The sequence below is a fragment of the Lasioglossum baleicum genome, chromosome 19 (genome assembly GCF_051020765.1).
Source record: "Lasioglossum baleicum chromosome 19, iyLasBale1, whole genome shotgun sequence".
In the NCBI taxonomy this organism is placed as follows: domain Eukaryota; kingdom Metazoa; phylum Arthropoda; class Insecta; order Hymenoptera; family Halictidae; genus Lasioglossum; species Lasioglossum baleicum.
Window position 1 is genome coordinate 1,610,763 of NC_134947.1, and position 14,920 is coordinate 1,625,682.

At 37.1% G+C, this 14,920-nt stretch overlaps 2 long non-coding RNA genes across 4 annotated transcripts in view; one reads left to right on the plus strand and one right to left on the minus strand.

Moving 5' to 3' along the window:
• The window catches only part of LOC143218244 (uncharacterized), a 246,154-nt gene that overhangs the window by 61,766 nt on the left and 169,468 nt on the right, over nucleotides 1-14,920 (plus strand). The gene's annotated exons all lie outside the window — the stretch shown is intronic.
• On the minus strand, nucleotides 7,163-8,514 carry LOC143218245 (uncharacterized). 3 transcript variants are annotated; one of them, XR_013011005.1, is made up of 4 exons: nucleotides 8,358-8,514; nucleotides 8,095-8,261; nucleotides 7,399-7,489; nucleotides 7,163-7,324 (listed from the first exon to the last, which is right to left on the minus strand). It is a non-coding gene; the product is annotated as an uncharacterized LOC143218245 (long non-coding RNA). The 3 variants fall into 3 exon arrangements; XR_013011004.1 differs by having other exon boundaries at nucleotides 8,095-8,514; XR_013011003.1 differs by lacking the exons at nucleotides 8,095-8,261; nucleotides 8,358-8,514 and adding an exon at nucleotides 7,753-8,074.

The following is a 14,920-nucleotide window of genomic DNA, read 5'->3' on the forward strand; positions in this document are numbered from 1 at the left end:
TTAATTTTTCCCATTCTTGTAGTTGCAAACTCTAGTTGTAAAAAATAAAAAACCCGGAAGAATTCGAAGAAATACAGATTTCATATCGAGGCGTAAATGCGACCATCTTGAATATTATTAATTTAATAATGCGGTATTGTCATCAACACTATCTCCGATTTTTTCATATTTTTAGCTACAGTTATTATTAAGTGGGTATTCTAGTCTACACCACTAAAAAAATTGATTTTTTATTTTTTACATTTTCTGAAAGTAAACAGGACTTTTTGAACACGAGGAAGGACCATTGTATGGACCTGGGTTAGGAGACTAGTCGTAAGTACGCCATTCTCATATAACGGGTATGAGAAACTTTAAACACGCGTTTTTCTCGAAACAAAGTTTCTTTACATGGCTGACATGATATCTCAAACTCTAGTCACCGACGAGATACTATTAAAGACTGCCAGCCCCTGTGTTATTCCGCGGGACCAGTAAGTGGGCGCGAGTGGGCGCGGGGATAACGTGAAAGTTACAGTGATCTGATATACCACATCGCTAAAAGTTCTAAATAGTGCTAAAATAGTGCCAAAACATCGTCTGAAATATGGCGGAGAATGTAACATTTAATAATAATCGATATGGTTTCGTAATAATTCCCATTCACACCGATGCATCGCGACGAGAATCTCCTCAGTGGTCTTCTTTACCGACAAAATGCCGTCGTTGGCCTTCTGTTTCTCTGGATGGAGCTAAAATATATCCTAGAGGGCGTAAGAAATACCGAAAAATTCGAGTCCCGCCAACTCCCATAAGGCTGGCAGTCTTTAATAGTATCTCGTCGGTGCTCTAGTGACTAGAGCAGTGGTCGGCACGGAGGAGACTCTGCAGGCCGTTTTCGGCTCGCGCCGCCTCTTTTCACCGACCGCACGTCCCGTTCTCCGTAACGGCCCTAGTCCTCGAGGCAGCTCAGGCCCGTACCTATCCCAGACCGTATGAACTGCGCGTGGCGCATTAGGGCGACACCCGTATCAATAGGTTTCCACATTACCATTGAGGTACTATTGTAAATGCGTTTTTTTATGTGGTTTCCCCTGTAGGTCTATTCCACTCTGTTGCATGACAATTTCTGAAACTAACTTTGAACGAATAAACACGGAAAAGAGAGAGAGATATATATATATATATATATGTATATATATATATATATATATATATAACTTTGACAAATACTTCGATAACCGTTTCACTGATTTCGATTCCCTTAAAAATGATTTCAGACTATTTCAGAACCCCCTCGCGGCCATAATCGAAAAACAAGCTTCCGAGTATCAAGAGGAACTTCGCGATTTTCATCAAAAAGTTCCTCTGAAGACTAGGGAAGAAAACAGTGTCGAATTTTTTAAAATATTAAATGAATCAAGATATCCTCTCCTCAGAAATTTCGCACTGAGAATTTTTTCAATGTTCGGATCGACATATCTGTGCGTATGTTCGTTTTATAAAATGCGGAATATTAAATCGGAAAAGCGCACCCGGTTGAATGACGCTTCTTTATTGTCTGCGATGCGAGCCGCGACATCTAATCTTTCATTTGATATATCTGATATTCCGAGTACATCTAAACGTCCACGAAGAAGTTTGTCTGAATGACTGTTTAAAATTTTGGCAATGGAATTAAGAAGTAGTTCTCTCTCTCTCTCTCTCTCTCTTCCGCATTTATTGTTCAAAGTTAGTTTCAGAAATTGTCATGCAGCAGAGTGGAATAGACCTACAGGGGAAACCACATAAAAAAAACGCATTGACAATAGTACCTCAACGGTAATGTGGAAACCTATTGATACGGGTGTCGCCCTAATGCGCCACGCGCAGTTCATACAGTCTGGGATATGTACGGGCCTGAGGACTAGGGCCGTTACGGAGAGCGAGACGTGCGGTGGGAAAAGGAGGCGGCGCGAGCCGAGAGCGGCCTGCAGAGTCTCCTCCGTGCCGACCACTGGACTAGAGTCTAGTCGACCGATTGACTTCACAGACGTACACCTTCACTGGATGTGCCGATATCGTCGCTGAATCAGAGTTATAGGAAAAAATGTCTTATTTTTTTTAGCTCGCTAAACATGAAACAAGCCAAGAAAATCTCAAGAAAAATGCCACGATATGTTGGTGAAAGTTCCATAAAAATATGTTTACACTTCTCGGCGTTCGGAAAAACTCAAAGAATAGTATCTCTGACGTATAAATGACCCTCGGCAGACCCGTGTTGGGGACTTATATCGATAAATAAAATACGTACCCCCCGTTTCAGGTAGAGACGAGTCGAGCGGACCGCTATTATGAGCCGTTGTCTATACCGCTGGTCTCGAGTTGGTATTTTTACCAGCAGACTGTATACGACTAAATGACCCTATTTATACCTCGAGAACAATATTAGTAACCACTCTTGGCCATCGATACCTTTTTAATGAAGAGGTAAAAACCCCGAAACCCTCATCGCACAGTGGGCCCAAATGCCAATCTAGCTGATAAAAAATCATAGTGATCAAACGCAGCTTCTTATTGCAACTTGTATGGAGTCGTTGTAACCGGGAGACTTCAATCTTTAAAATGGTAATTTGGAACACAAAAAAATTTTTTAAACTTTGTATAGTCATTTACATTAATGTAATTTTAGAGAGAAGGAGCATTTCTGCGGAAATTAAAGTTACTAGCGTTTTTAGTCACAAAATGAACTGAAACGGACACTAAAATAAAAACCTCATATATATTTACAAACATACACACTTGATTAGTTTTGTACACACATCCATGCACTGAATACACACCTACACTATAGGAGAGATACTGACGATCTCTGGACAGGGAAATATAGCCATTTTTTCCAACAATTCGTGTTTGTTACGGGAAAAACCTTACGACCGAGGACTATTCCTCCCAACCATGATTGAGACTTCCCGGCCGCAGCCGAAGCCCCGCGGTCGCGCCCGGTCGCGGTCCTTATTTTATGATAGACAGGTAATTACCAGTTATTTGACTTGCACAGAAAACCGAATGTCTTGGATTCTAAAAACATTTATAATAACCAGAATCCTGTTCAGAGTTTTCATCGATTACTGAGTGTTCATCTATCGCCGCGTGGACACACAGTTATCAATGCTTGTCATATTTACTCGTGCCATTTTTACTCTAATCCTGTCAATTTTCAGAATATTAAAAAAAATCTTTCACAAAACATTCTTTATATCAAATACAATTAAGTAAGTACTATAAGGTATCAGTCTTTTAAATCATATACAGCCATCCTATTCGTTTATGTGCTGTCACAAGAAAACATAAAATTCCGTTTTACACTAGAAGTATTAATTTTATGACCTACATTGATTAAACATTTTTTACTCCTCTCAGTCAGTACTATGAACCACAAAAATCTTAAACCCTCTTTATGAGTGATCGCAAACTGTTCCAAATTTCAAAGTTACATTAAACAATTTCTGGCAAATTCTGGCAGCTGATTTTTACAAGAATTAAAAAACAGAGTCTACATTACGAAATCAAACAGGAAATTCGACGAATACGCGTAAATTTGGTTACTTACATTCGAAAAACTGAAATGCATGAAGTAAAAAATTGTCTACCTTTGAACACGGGTATTTGGAAAATTCATTAACTTTTGCAAATTCTGTAATTACAGAATGAAAGTACGTACTTTCTTCTACAAAACCCATGAAAGGCAAAATATTCGCATTTAATATTAACGTTTACCAGTAGCAAAAGCACTGACCGTTCTGGGGGACTCTTAAAGGCCGCAGCGACTATAGACTTTTGCGTAAATATTACCCTATATAAAAAGTCTTCAGAGCAAAACAGAATATAATTTAAACATTTACAGGGATTTAAGAATGGAAACAAATAAAAAAGTAAGTAATAGTATATGATTGAAAATACGACTTTATCAGCTAGATTGGCGTTTGGGCCCACTGTGCATCGGTTTGAATGGAATGAAGTCGTTCTTTACCAGCGCACTAGTGTCAAGAATGGTTCTTTATTACTTTACTGTCGGTGCCACCAAGAATGACTCGGACATCTTTCTATGCCTCAATAGCAATGATGTGTTATACATATACTTTGCAGACCTCCACGGTCAGTTGAGAGCTGCAGCAATTCATCTTGGAGTTTTCCCATCAACTCGCACACCGTGTGCAGTGACTCTTTGACCTTTCTTCTATCTCCATGGTGGACATATTGGAATGGATTTACGAAAAATGGATTTTTTTAAGATGTTAGAAAAGTCACTTTAATAGATAATGTATAAGAATTTTTTTTAAAAATTACTATTGCTTGGAATTTTGAAGATAAATGGTTACGATTTAACAGGTTACGATTTTTAACTTTTTTATCTGTGCCTATAATGAAAATCTAAGATATGCCTTCTAAACAGAATTGGGCAAAATATGTAATTAGATACAAATTTCGGATCACGAATAATAGATACAAAATTTGTAATTAGTTCCTCTCGAAGATATAGATACAAAAGTAACTTGTATCCGACGTTTAATTAGATACTCTTGTATCCGAAGCAGAAGGATCCGAAGCTACGGATACATTTGTAACTAGTTTCTGTATCTAATTCAAAGATCCTTTCGGATCCTTCAAAATCCTTTTGACCAGGTCGAGGCTTGAATGAACACGTTCCGAGGCCCGAGGGCCGGGGGATTGCTCGGCCGTGTTTATTGCACCACTTGGCCTAGGCGCCCGAGGCACCGATGATGGGCAAAAATATTGAATTAGATACTTTTTCCAAGATATCTTCACGAGTAAAAGCAGTAAGCAGTGACCGAATTCTATCGAGTTTAGACTTTTCTTAATCGGAAGAACGCCACGAACTGTCTCGTGGCACTTTCGTGAGGGCATCACGGAAAAGTAAACAAGTTCAGGATTCACTTGTCAGGGGTTTCATGCCGAGCTACCTGGCTTCACGAGTCGTGAAGATATCTTGGAAAAAGTATCTAATTCAATATTTTTGCCCATCATCGGTGCCTCGGTCGCCTAGGCCGAGTGGTGCAATAAACACGACCGGGCGATCCCCCGGCCAGCCAGGTAGCTCGGCATGAAACCCCTGACAAGTGAATCCTAAACTTGTTGATCATGCACACACATGAGATATTTCGCGGTCACAGACAGAATGAGAAAGAATCACGAAATTCGTGAAAACAAGATAGACAATGTATTGGTATAGCAACGCGCGATGTTTGGACGGTAGTTTGCTGTAGACCTTCATTTGTTTTATCGATCTGGCATCGACCTCATCAGCTGTCTTGAATCAGTGTGCATACAGATGCTAGCTTGTACGGACGATTCTTCTCGCACGCGTCGAAGATTTCCGTTCGCAGAAATCGCATGAGTCTGTAAACTCGTAGTGCGTGTGTATGATATTGTAAATAGTGCTAGAGCGTTTATTCCAGTATACTAAGTACGGTGTTATGAACAATTATAGTGCAGGATAAGGATTTGTGGAAATTTGTGAGAAGAATTTAAAAGTGAAAGGCATTGGCCCCTTCTACTCGATAATTCCATAGGGCGGATATTAGAAATGCCCTTGTGGATTTTAACGAGTAGGTAGGTTCAATGTCGTCCACCGATTTTTTAAACATTTTCACCTCGCTGGGGCCCCAAATGAGAACCAAGGTATGCATGCGTTTGTCACTTGATACGAGACTGTCGCGCGCCTGTCTGACGTACGCAACGTATACTTTTGTTAGAAGTGTTGCAGCATTTTAGGCGGATTTTTAATTGTTAATAACTAAACAACGAAGCCGAAATCGCAATTTTTTTATTCTTCATTTTCGTCTTATATTATCGTCGAGAACCACCCCTTAAATTTTCTCCCACCTGTAGGTAAACACCCTGTATATACAATATATATATACATATTGTGCAATGTACTTAAAAAAAATAAAAATCAACTTTTTGGATATTTCTTTACCTTTTGTATGTGTATTATGTAATATTGAACATTTTTAACAAACGTAAAAATGCAATATAAATATTGCTTTGACAATATATTTGAAATATCACTACAACAATTATATGGTTAAGAAAGAAGAAAAAAAAGTGTTTAACGAAAAAGAAAATCATTCGGTGTGGGATTCGATCCAAGGCCGGAGATTCGATTCGCAGCGGGAGACCATGCCGTCTGCACTAATCGTATCTGCTGGAAGTATTGTTCATATATTGAAATATAGGCAAATAAAATATTTTTAAAATTATTTTTTTAAGAGTATTGCGTTTTTTAAAGTTTGTACAATATTTTTCTGAATACAAGAATGTTCACTATTACATAATACACCTCCAAAAGGTAACGAAATATCAAAAAATTGATTTTTGTTTTTTTTAACACCAAACCTACCGAGCACTAAAAACTCTATTTATTTACATTTCGTACAATTTTTATTACAATATGTGTTTGGATAAAGAAGTTTATCGAATCAACTCAACGAGCACAGGAATATCCTATGTTCGTCCGAGGAAGGTCTGCTTCGGACGGTCGGGACGATCGGAAAACGCCCTGATAGCACAACGGACTGCACGTGAAGTGACGAAAACGATTACAGGTAGACTCCACCTAGAACCGTCTGGATGCAGCCCACGCGGAATGCAACTTTCTGCAGTCCAGCTGGAACGCCACTCTATCCTGGATTCCGCTTCCCCGCAAGATGGCAGCACGGTCGCACTGATTAATGCGGCGAATGCCGTTATACAGGGCAGCGCCGTCGGTAAAGGCAAATCGCACTAATGTGGCAGATGTCGATAAAGTAAATTTCTATTGTACAAATATATAGCAGTTTTCCTTTTTACCGACAATACTGATTTTTGAATGAATGAGTCACATGCAAGGAGAGAAAAAAAAATAATCTGTGCAAAATAAAAATTCTCTGCATCGATTGCAAGAGATGGAAGCTAAGATTAAAATCTCCCCATGCAAAAAAAGACAAAGTGTCGTATAAGGGAAAAGAAAATTTACTTTTTCTTATTTTTTAATACGCTGCAGGGAGTTGGTAAAGACACATGGACAATGACACAAGGAATATATATATATATATATATATATATATATATATATATATCTGTAAAAAATATTTGTTACGTAATGTGCATGGTGTCAATGGACCAAATATCTGGCACACCGTGCACATTACGTAACAAATATTTTTTGCATCACAATAACCTGAAGAGATATTTAGGTGTTCGTATTTAAACGGAACACCCTGTATATTGTGATTATTACACGTTGTTGCCTCTGCTTCCCAAAACTTGTGGCCCGTAGCACGTTCTGGCATAGGTGAGATACCTAAAAAATACAAAGAAAATCAGTAATGTACAATATATGCATGTGCGTTGAATGGCATAATTAGATATACGTACCACGTGAAAAATTAGAGGTCTTCCTCTTCCCCGGTTGCCGCAGCTTCCTTCTCCTCCTTCCCTGGATAGCACATTATATTTATCCTCCGTTCTGTAAATTAGATTTTCAATTACACAGTGAGTAAAGGTGAGTATTTAATCTTCATTGCTCATCTCAACGAATTTTCTAATTTCTGGTGCTACAATTACAAAAGGTCTTCTGACGTTTTTCATCAACTAATATACCTAACTGATTCAAATATTGCAATGATATTTATAAAAATCGATTAAAGTTGAACTACAAACAAAAGAATGTACTACCAGAAATAAAAAAATTCGATGATGAGAAGCAAGTGAAGAAGATTAAATACTTGCCTTACTGAATTGGTTTAAGCCATCATTTTGCCGATTTAGAATATTGCTAAACTAATTCTAATCTGAATGGGCCAAAGCTGAATTGTGTTGGATTTGATTAAGTGATAAATGATAATAATGATAATGAAAAGAGAGTGATAAAGTGATAAAGAAACAAACAATTTACTATTTTGAACTCTACATTGAAGTGAACATACTCGCCCCGTAGCACCTCATACGTGATGGCAAATGGCACTGTCGCGTGGTGTGCCGACATGCGTTCTCACGCTTTTTCACGCGAAGATTTTGGGAGACATTTGAGCAAAATGAAACCGATTAACCAATATAAATATGTACAAATACCTTCCGTTCTTCCTTCCTTCCGCGTAGTGCACGTAATCCAAGTAATCCACGTAATCACATAATCCAAGAAAGTCAATCTAATAAATAGTCAAATAGTCAAATGCCGCAACGCAGACCGCACTCGCGAGTGTAACGTGTAACCACAGAGCGAAGATATGTAAATATATCTGTGATTGTGTCAAGAAAAACGCTGCATGTCACAATTTCAAAAAATTTCAGTTTATGCATTTATTGAACTTTATAGTGTAGGATTAGGTATTTACCAGAAAAAACGTCACGAAAATCAATTCAAAAGGCTCGAAAAAATAATACAATTTATAAGCAATGTCCTTGTCAAAGCATTAGTGATCAAAACTTTAAACGACAATATCTCGAAAGTGAAAGTACAATGTGACATGCGGCGGCGTCCTCCTGACAACCACAGATGCCCGTGTTGGTGCATGTTCGATTGCACGCGCGCTACACAACAAACGTACCTCTACCATGTCCGTGTGACTACCTGCTCGACTGATCGACGCCGACGCGTTCCTTCGATTTTCACGTTGCTGAAGTTTCGGAAGCATGAGGCGAAAAGTCGGAATCTGGAGACGGCGCGCATTTGAATCTCGGGCACAGCACGCGGCGTGACGCACATTTTGCTATAACTTTTGATCTAAAAGAGATATCGAAGAGAAATTAGGCCTAATTTTTTTTGAAAAATCGGTTTTAATCGGTAAAAAGAAATATATTTTGTATTTTTTAAATAATGTTTTCGTTGATTCTTAAGGTATAGCCGGAAAAGATGGTCAGAAGTATCCAACCAAATTTGTTTTTAGTCACGTCATGTTCAACAGAAAATTATGAAAAAATTCATGAATATTCTACCGAATAGCATACACTACTGAGATTTTTTTCAAAATTTTTGGTTGCAAAATCGATTTTTAAACAAATCGGAAAACATAAAATTGCCGATTTTATGTATATACATACATCAAAGTCTTCAGTTGACCACATTTATATTATTACGTTAGTTGTGTCTCATCCTGATTATTAATGTGTATTTTTTCAGATTTTTCGGATTACGGAAACAGGTTTTAAAAAATTGAAAACCTCCAAAAATTCCAAGAAAATGCATGTTTTGTATTGAAGTGTTAGAGACTCCAGTTTTATAAGAATTCAGTACTTGGATATTATTGAAGCAACCGTTCTTAATTTTTTTATAATTTTTTAGAGGTTGGGTAGTCGTTAACAAAACAAGTACATATATACGGCTGGGAATCTTCTGGCCCCGAATCGAATGCCGCATCTATAATCGTTTTGTTCGGTAAATACTTATTGCTTCGAGTTTTAATGAAAAGTTTAACCAAAAACATTTTTTAATTGTCTACATTTATTTTCAACTTAAAGAATTGATGCAGTTCGCGCTGTCGACTTTCGCTGTCCACTTTCTGTAATTGAAAAAAAAGAAACACAATTTAAGTTATGATTGCGAAGTGCAGAATGGTTTCGAGGTATTCGAAAATACCGCTACAGGTGGTCCCCTGTGTATCTATATCTTCGAGTAACTAATTACAAATTTTGTATCTATTATTCGTGATCCGAAATTTGTATCCAGGAGAAAAATTAAGGGCAGATTCGGAATCAGCGCAAAAAACTCTATAAGAATCATCCAACAGTAATGGTTCAAGAAATTTGGTGTTGCGGAGACTGTAAATCAAATGGGAAACTTTCTTCCAGCAGATCTATTAATGGGTCTATTAACTTTTTTCCGTGTAACATTTTGTTTATTTTCTCGTTTCTTTGTTATAATAAATGGAAGCTTATGTTAATTTGTTGTTCTTCATTCTTTAATAAGCCCCTTTTAATTTCCCATCTGTTTCAACTCCATAAAGTAATAGTTTTCTGTAAAATCCGTATCAATGCCTCCGGATCGGAAACTTTCTGCCAGGGGTTGTATTAATTAGAGTAACTGTAACTTTTTTAATGTTGGACTATATGGATTTGGACTTTTCGTGAGAAGTTGGAGAAATTAGTTTACTGCACGATGTGAAAAGATATATAGTGGACATGGCGCGTTGGAAAGAGGGACATTCCGGACGCGGAAATTTTATCCTCCTCAAGTGCGCGCTGTGGACGGTTGCGTTGAGGGTTCGGTCGTAAAAGTGACGATTACCAGAACCCTGACTCAACCGTTGCAATGTCCTTGGCAGCGACGACTTTGAATTGTTTTGGGGAAGGAAACTTTCTCCTTACTCTTTTTTTTTTTTTCAATTATTTATTTAAGTTCGCATCAACATCTAGGTCATTAGCGACCACAAGAATTATAACATAAAATACAAATTTAGAATCATAAACTTAGAATTAAATATAAGTACACACATTGTGGAAAAAAAATTAGTATCAATTATACATATATAATGTTCACATAGTATGATACAGTTTGATGTATTTTAGGAATGTTAATACTTGGTTAATATTTTTATGAACATTAAAGCATTCACTTAAATTGTTAGGGATAGCAAAACGACGTCTTTGGAAGGTGAAAAGGGAACAGTGCAATATAAGATGTTCAATCGAAAGTATAGTATTACATCGAGTACACATGGGAGGGGGATCTTTCAAAATTCTATATAAGTGAGTTAGGTTAGTATGACCTATACGAAGTCGTGTGAGAACTACCTGATCTCTTCTGTTAATAACCTGGGGACATTCATTATTTAGGAGGTCTTGCCTTACCAAGAATAGATTAGAGGGAGGGGACCTAGTCCATCTCGCATTCCATTCAACTCTAATTTCTCTTTTAATTTGTTTTATCATATCTCTGTGCGAAGAAAAACATTCTGTTGACGTTTCTTTAGAAGCCTCTTTAGCAGCGGCATCAGCTATTTCATTTCCCGATATCTCTACGTGAGAGGGGATCCAGGAAAAGATGATTACTTTGTTATTGATTTGAGCTTTAATTAAGGCATTGAAGATGTGAATGATAATGGGGTCTTGTTTTTCTGGATAGGATAGACTCTCAAGTACACTGGCGGAATCGGTAAATATTATAAAGTTGGAGTCTTGCGAAGAGATAATAGATTGAACAGCTCGTAATATGGCATAGGCTTCACAGAAAAAGCAGAACAGGAGTCATGAAGTTTAAATAATTTACGAAAATTAGGGAATATAACAGAACATCCACATCCATCGTTAGATTTGGATCCATCAGTAACAACATGAATATGATCAGGATATTTTTGGGTAACCTCGTAGAAGATATTTTGGAATATAATGGGATTAGTGATATCCTTCTGAAATTCACATAAGGATGAATCGATGTTTGGAGGGGTGAGAGACCAAGGAGGTTCAACTAAGGAAACAATAGGGAATAAAGGAGGGAAAGATTTAATAGTGTCCCTAATATAAGTTTTGATACGTTGAGAAAAAGGTTTCGGAAAGCTAGAGGGAGAGGAGGAGAAATGGTGATCCAACAGGTTGGAGAAAACATTAGAATGTGTAGGATTATTGGGTGAAGAAAACAATTTAGCAGCGTAAGTTAGACAGAGCTGTTTTCTCCTAAACTCCAAAGGTACAACACTACTCTCCGCTAGAATACTAGAAATGGGACCAGTTTTGAAGGCTCCTAACGCGAGTCTCAAGCACGTATTTTGGACAGAGTTAAGAGAGTTAAGAAGAGACTCCTTAGCGGAGTTAAAGATTACGGACCCGTAGTCCAATTTACTACGAATAAATGATTTATATGTGAGAATTATGATATCTTTATTGGCACCCCATTTTTGGGAAGAGATCATTTTTATGAGATTTAGTCTTTTTAAGGATTCATTCTTTAGGTGTTTTATGTGAACAGACCAAGTGAGTTTGCGATCAAAAATAAGACCTAGAATTCTTATTTGGGGTGTCTCCTTGATTTCAAGATCATCAAGAAATAGTTTGATGCTAGAAGAGATTATATTCTGTCTCGAGAAGAGAATATATTTGGATTTACTACTAGAAAATTTAAAACCCGTAACAGATGACCATTTTTGAATTTTATTTAATGAGTCCTGAAGAATAAGTTGGGTGGTGTGTACATTTTTCCCACAGGCAAGGATTGTAAGGTCGTCAGCATAGATACAAAATTTGACCGGTTGTGGAATGATGGAAGATATTTCGTTTATGGCTATGAGGAAAAGAGTGACGCTCAAAACTGCTCCCTGAGGAACACCATTCTGGGTAGTCATCTTCTGGGATATACTATTGAGTACTTTAACTGATATGAGTCTATTTTTAAGGAAATTAACAATAAAATTTAGGATATTACCATTGATACCAAGATTATAAAGGATATGGACAATTCTCTCACGCCAAACCATATCATAGGCCTTTTCTATGTCAAGGGCTACTGCTATAACATGTTGTTTAGTCACAAATGAATTGCATATTACAGATTCAAGGTTAACAAGGTAATCAGTAGTGCTTCTAAATTTCCTAAAACCGTACTGATGAGGCGAGAAAAAATTGATCTGATCAAGAAACCACAAAAGTCTTTGGTTAATTATTTTTTCAAAAAGCTTGCATATATTGGATGTGAGAGAAATAGGTCTGTAATTTTCCGCTCTGCAAGGGTCTTTATCAGGTTTGAGGATGGGTATAATAATAGCTTCTTGCCAAGAACTAGAAAAGGAATTGCTAGACCAGATTTCATTAAAAATATCAGTTAGAAATTCAAGAGCACAGGTAGGAAGGTTTTTAAGAAATGCATTAAAAATTTTATCAGGTCCTGGACTGGTGTTCTTTAGGTTTGTTATATTACTTTCGATTTCGTGGATTAGGATGGGTGCGTAAAGAGGATGGTTCTCATTCGAATTAGAAGAAGTAAAATCTACAAAGTTTATTTGGGAGGCAGATTTGAATATACGAAAATCATTGGTGTAATTACTATCACTAGAGTTTTTGGCAAAGATAATGGCAAAGTAATTCGCTATGTCTTCCGGAGAGGAAAGAATTTTATTTTCAGATGTAATAATAGAGGAAATAGAATGATTTTTTTTAAAACCGTTAATTTTCCTCATTTTGTTCCAGTATACATGAGAAGGAACAAAAGGTTGAATAGAATTAATAAAATCTTTCCATGATTGCCTTTTACATTCTTTAAAAGTGCGACGAGCTGAGGATCTAAGTTGTTTATATAGAATAAAATTATCGAATGTAGGATGTCGCTTGAAGTGGGAGAAGGCTCGTTTGTATGCTTTCAGAGATTCTTGACATAAATCATTCCACCAGGGAACTTGTTTTTTATGATATCTATTTGATGTTTTCGGTATAGCATTATCAGCAGATTCTAGTAAAGTTTCAGTAAAGAAAGATAATTTGTCATCGAGGTTGGGATGATATGCTAAAGAGGAACAAGTTTTTAGTTCATCAAATTTTTTTGATATTAGGTTTCTATATTTGAGCCAATCAGCTTTTTTGAAGAGCCAATGAGAGGTCGAAGTACCTTCCGGATTCACAGAGTTTAAATTAAGTAAAGATATAGGGAAATGGTCGCTACCGCAGGGGTTCCGATTTGTGTTCCAGGAAAAATAATGTGCTATGGAGGAACTACAGATAGATAAGTCAATGGAGCTGAAAGTTTTGGAGCTATTATTAAAGTGAGTGAATTGATTTGTATTCAAAATGGTCAGGTTGGGATCATCCAGGAGTCTCTCTATTATACGACCTCTATTCTCAATTTTGTTAGAGCCCCACATATAGTGGTGACTATTAAAATCACCTACTAGGATGAAAGGTTTAGGAAATTGATTTAAGAGATGAAGAATCTCTGTAAGCGAAAAATCATAACTAGGTGATAAGTAGATGTTACATATAGATACATACCCAAAAGAAAATAATACAGAATTAGCTATTGCTTCAAAATTTGTATTAAGAGGGATTATCTGACTAGCAATATCATTCTTTATGAATGTAGCTACACCCCCACTAGCGTGTAAAGCTATTGAGCGATTTTTGTTAAATGATCGATACCCTTTAATCGTCGGACAGTACAAACCTTTAAAATTAGTTTCTTGAATACAGATGACACTAGAGTTTAGTTTATTTTTTAGTAAATCTAATTGTTCCCTTTGAGGATAAAAACCATTAATATTCCATTGCAAAATAGATTCAGACATTTTCGTCAGGCACTAAAGTTGAAAATAAGTTTAGGCGGTCTTCTACATTTTCGTCGGAGATTCCAGCTACCATGTTGACATCTGTCAGCCTGGCTTCAATAGATGAAATTTTTCTTATCAGTCGGGTGAATCTGTTCTTCATGACTCTCTCCTTAAGGAGAGGGTAGGTGGACCTAAGAGTGTGTTCTATTTTAACCATATCCTCTCCAAATTCTAGGCAAATTGGTTCAATGTTGGCACATCCTATAGATTTGTCAATGAAACTTTTGAGCTGAATGTATTGAAGATATTTCGGGTCTTTGTTTTCGTCCAAGAATTTTTTAATTTGAGATAGATGATGATCGATGTCTAATGGTTCAGGTTTTGTTTTCTTCTTCTTAGGGGTGAGAGCCCTGTCACTATTATTCTGCTTCTCACTGGAGTCAGACAGATTGTCAGAAGAGTAATTCCTTTCCCATGTTTTGTGGGGAATCTTCTGTGTGCTATGTAAACTTGAATCAGAGGTGGAATGTGGTCTTTTTGAGTTACCAGCAGTAGGAATGGGTGTCGTGTCTAAGATATTGTAATTAGACGTTGAAGGTGGGACGATGTTATGTTTCGGAGGAGTCACACCTTCAGGTGCAAGAAAAGGAGGAAAATCTTGTATGCTTGAATTTTCAGTACATTCGATGTTTGTTGTGCTTACAGTGCAAGTT